Raw genomic sequence first — 5216 nt, forward strand, 5'->3', positions numbered from 1 at the left:
ATTTAAGAGAGAGCACAATTTATTTTCTCAAAAACAAGTTGCTATACTCTAGGCATTTAGCTACCACAATTATATAACTTTTCCTAATTCAATCTGAATCTTAAACTTTCAGAGCTTGTAAGTAAATATTTAGCAGTTCTTTATTAATAAACTTTTATATTTTTAAGAATAAATTTCAAAATCTAATAATTAACTTTAAACCATGTTTTTTTTTTCTGCCCAGGGAAACTGAGAAGCAAACTTGTAGGTTTCCACATGTAAACTTGTCCTTAAAAAAATGGCTCCTGGTGGAAAGCTGATTTCAAAGGAGCCACCTTTTCTGGGAAGGTTGGTTAGCAAAAGGTGTCGCCATTTAAAAGCAAATGAACACATTCTTTAAAAATGGCTGAAGGTGGGAACTTGCCTTCCTGAAGCTGGGGGAAGTCAAGAGGCAAACTCTCAGCCACTCATATGTAAACTTGCTATCTACTTCCTGCTGGTTACTTGCCTCAGGGTGAGAAATTTCAAAAGGACTGGGGAAACTAGCTTTAATTTGTCTCCCTGTCATCTTTGCTATCTTTAAAGCTGAAAAACAGTTTAGAGTTTTTATTCTGTACACAGAAAAGAGTTAAGCCCAGCTCAAAAACTATGCGCACTCATTTTTAAACTGGCCTTTTTGCTTTACATGAGCACAGAAGTCCCCAATGCATTTATGAATTTGTAAAAGCTTTAAGTCATTAGCTGGGAAAAAGATGGTGAATATGAGGCCTCTTATGGTTGCTTTCTTGGGGAGTGGTATCCATATTGGATCACCACATGTCTCCCTCCCCCCACCTCCTTGTTTCTTAGGAAGAAGATTCAGCAATGGTCTGGCATCTACCTTTTTATTTTATTTTATTGCTTTTTCAACTTTTATTTATTTTTATTTTTAAGGAAAGAAAAAGATTTTAAGATAAAGAATTATTGGCAGTTTCTGAGAAATTCCTTTAATCCTTTTTTACTTGGTTACAAGTAGTTTACACATGGAGGTGTAGGAGGTGCAGATGGTATTCTTAAAAATTCGCACCCTTCCATTCCAGGCTGCAAGGCCATGGCTGCACCCCACTTAGACATTCTTAAACTCTCCTGTGCTGAATCAAGATCATCACCAATTAAAATAGGAATTTTCTCTGGACTTTCTGCTGAGTATTGGTCATGCAACTGTTTTCTAACCTTTTCCCAGGTTTCATCAACAAAACTTTAAGAAATAAAGAATTTGACTACGCTTAACAGAGCATCTAAGAACTTTGAGCATACTCTTAACTTATAAAAATTACCCAATGTTTTACACCTACCTAGTTCAATTCAATTCACAGTACCTTATTCCTTTAAATCTGTGTGCACACGTTTCTGGAAGCGACCCCCTTATTTTCTTCCCTCAGTACCCAGTCCCTGCTCGGTGTGCCAAAATGCGGAGGGCTATTTCTCTGTTTTCCATCTCCAAAACGGAAAACGACAGGTTCCTGAGTGGAGGAGCTGGGGATTAAGAAATTAGAGCACATGTGTCAAACACAAGACCCGCGGGCCAAATCTGTCCTGCCAGGCCTTGCAATGTGGCCCACACCGCGCTGTCATCACTGCACTCCGCTGCGTTTCCATCACAATGACAGTTTATGACTGTTCAGTAAACCATTCGGCCCGCGATTTAGGCTGGATTTTAGATTTTGGCCCCTTCTCTGATTGAGTTCGACACCCCTAAATTAGAGAAAGAGACAAGAAGGCAGAAATAGATTCATCAAGCTGGGTGCTAGGTGGGTGCCATACTCTCTGATGGAGAGGCAGCAAGGCGACCCGAAGCCAAGCAGCAGGTTTATTTATAAGGTCAAAGGAGCTTATTTGCATTCTTAACTAGGCTCTAGCATTACTGGATTTACATATCTAAACCTGCCCCTGCTGACACCTGGACAAAGATACTCAGCTGACAATTTAAAGAATGTCCATGTCTCTTCTCAGGCGGCTCTCTACATGTTTTCATATGCCTCTTGGCCTTTTGTTTGTCTTCTTTCAAAAAGTGTCTACAAAGGTAATTTGCCCATTTTTTTTTTTTATTGGATTATTTATCTTCCTTTTGTTAAAGGAAGTTGTATGAGTTCCCTATACATTTTGGAGATTAAACCCTTATCAGATGTAACATTGACAAATATGTTCTCCCAGGCAGTGGGCTTTCTTGTTGTTTTGTTGATGGTTTCTTTTGCTGTGCAGAAGCTTTTCATTTTGATGTAGTCCCATTTGTTAATTTTTCCTTTGTTTCCATTGCCCTAGGAGCTGTATCAGTAAAGATGTTGTTACAACAAATGTCTGATATTTTGCTGCCTATGGATTCTTCTAAGATTTTTATGGTTTCCTGTCTTTCGTTTATGTCTTTTTATCTTTTTAGAGCTTATTTTTTGTGTATTGTGTAAGTAGGTAATTTAGTTTAATTTTTTTGTATGTATCTGTCCAATTTTCTCAACACCATTTATTGAAGAGACTGTCTTGACTCCATTGTATGCTCTTGCCTCCTTTGTCAAATATTCAGCAATAAGGCTTGGGCTGATTTCTGGGCTCCCTATTAGGTATTTAGGTTCTAACCACTGTCAGGCACTATCTTTGGCAATCCACCACTCCTCTTCTTGTGTCTGTCTCCACAGGCCTTGGTTGCAAGCAGGTGGAACCAATCTGCCTACTTTGCTTGTCAGCCAACTGTCAATCTTAACCACTCGAGAGTCTGTTTCTCTCAGGGTTTTAGGTAGGTGGGATTGGTGCTGCTTCATTACCCGGGGATCAGATGGATGTATTTTCCCTGACCTGAGTGGCCCAAATATAGCTCTGACTTTGGTTGGTCAGAGATTCTTTTATGGAGACCAGTGGGGTGGCTAGCAACCTGGAGTTTGTATAAATCTGATTCCCAGAATACTGGAGTGGACTGACCCCTCTTCCAACCCAGCCACTGAGAGCTCTTTGGGGCTATTCAGGGTCTTTGTTTCCTTTGTATAGTTCAGAATGCATGCTGGATGTGGCAGGCTGTAGTCTCTGCCTTGAGGCAGCCACTGGGAGGGACTAGCTCTTCTGGGAAAAAAATGGCTGCTTAGGTTTGGAGTTAGGGAAGTCTTTGTCACATCTCACTGCTCTACCTCCCTCCCCAGCCTCTCCTCAGGCTACACAAATCTGTGCCTCTCCCTGTACTGGAGACTTGAGTGAGTTTTTGCAGCTGAAAAGTCCTATATTTTGGGTTTAGAGAATAAAAGCAAAGACAAAACAAAAGCAAAACAACCACAAAACGGTGGGTTTCTTTCCCACCCCGCTTCCCCCAACCCCCAGCCCACAGGCACCATGCCACTCGAGCCATTTTTTTTCAGGCCATCTTTCACTGCCCTCCTCCTGCCCCTTCCCCCATGGCTGTGGTCCCAGGTCTAGATTCCCTGGGCGCCAGCAGCCCTGTGGATTTGGAGTTAGGGAAGTTTCGTAATTTGGTGTTACACCTGTCACCAAGGGACATGGCTTTTGTGTGTGAACAAAAGGAGCCACATGCTAACCTGACAAGCTCAGGGGAAGCCTGTGTGACAGTCTTGCAAACTCAGAGACCTAAAATAACCACAGAAGATGGTTTGAAAATTAAATACTTTAACTACAAACAGGTTATAGTGGGTAGTTATGTCCTAGGCTGATATTTTCCCTGACAAAGATCAACTTAGATCTTTCCTGAGCCCATTTGCTTTCCTGCCTCTAAGATAACATATCTGTGAGATGTCTGGTTAACTTGTAACTTCCCTTTTTCTGGAGCCCCTGGGGCACAACCAAATGTGATTGGCACCAGGACAGATGCCTCAAATTCCTTCTTTATTATGTTAATTGTTCCTGCACTCACCTAAGTATCCATCCATCATTTTACTTTTTATCCAATCCTAGGTGTTTCCCACCACTTTGCTTTATCCCACCTCCTTAATCTATCACCAATGAATTTCATGTAACCCACCTATGTCCCTCCTTTGATTGCAAAGTATAAATAGAAATGTAACCTGCCATTCTTCGGAGCATTATCTCAATCCATTGAGGTTCTGCTTCCTGGCATGTCAACAGTTTGGCTCAAATAAAATCACTAAAATTATTTACAAGTTTCAATGTTATTTTTCTTTAACAGGTGCAATCCAGCCTCCACCTCACCTTCTTGACCCAGGGATGGGCATTCCCCTCCAGTTCAGATCCCCACTTCTACTATTCTCCAGGCATCCTCTGCCCTTCCTTATTGAGAATTGTCTCCTCAGCTGTGTCTAATTTGTTAATTCTGAGTGAATGTTCTCTGATTTAGTTGCTTTTCCAGCCTGGTCCTAGGAGGAGATACGCAACACATCAGCCTATCCACTCACCATTTTTTCTTCTCTTGATAGTATCTTTTGAAGCACAAATGTAAAAAAGTATGCCCACCTGGTGTGGCTCAGTAGTTGAGCATCAACCTGGCAGGTGAGATACCATGATCATGAAGGTGGCTATCCAGGATGAAGCTTATCCATTGTGTTCCAGATGTGCTGACCCCTGCAATTTCCCCAAATGTGGGAACTCAATTGCATAATTTATACTAGTGGCACTCTTTCTTAGTAGATTTCAGGCTATGGTGAGCAATAAAACCACACTTTTTTTTTTTTTTTTTTTTTTTTACATATTTTATTGATTTTTTTTTGCCCCCCTCCCTCCCGTACATCCCCTCCCTCCCCAGAGTTTTATGTCCATTGGTTGTGCTTATATGCATGTATACAAGTCCTTCGGTTGATCTATTATCTCCCCCAGATCCTCCTCCCCTCCCCTCTGTAATTTGACAATCTGCTTGTTGCTTTACTGTCTCTATATCTATCTTTTGGTTCATCAGTTTAAAATGATCTTTATTATCCACAAATGAGTGGGGTCATGTGGTGTTTCTCTTTCATTGATTGGCTTATTTCACTCAGCATGATGTTCTCCAATTCCATCCAGGTTGCTGCAAATGATGAGAATTCCTTCTTTTTTATGGCAGCATAGTATTCCATTGTGTAGATGTACCATAGTTTTTGGATCCAATCATCTGCTGATGGGCACCTAGGCTGTTTCCAAATTCTGGCTATTGTAGATTGTGCTGCTATGAACATAGGGGTGCATATATCCTTTCTGATTGGTGTTTCTAGTTTCTTGGGATATATTCCTAGGAGTGGGATTACTGGGTCAAATGGGAGTTCCATTTTTTTGAG

General features: G+C 41.1%; 1 non-coding gene across 1 annotated transcript; it reads left to right on the forward strand.

Annotated features, from left to right (window-relative positions):
• The first annotated feature begins 4443 nt into the window (after window positions 1-4443).
• On the forward strand, window positions 4444-4603 carry LOC118709581. Its single transcript, XR_004985059.1, has one exon. It is a non-coding gene; the product is annotated as a U1 spliceosomal RNA (small nuclear RNA).
• Window positions 4604-5216: the final 613 nt, after the last annotated feature.

This window comes from Pipistrellus kuhlii, unplaced genomic scaffold (genome assembly GCF_014108245.1).
Source record: "Pipistrellus kuhlii isolate mPipKuh1 unplaced genomic scaffold, mPipKuh1.p scaffold_m20_p_1, whole genome shotgun sequence".
Classification (NCBI taxonomy): Eukaryota; Metazoa; Chordata; class Mammalia; order Chiroptera; family Vespertilionidae; genus Pipistrellus; species Pipistrellus kuhlii.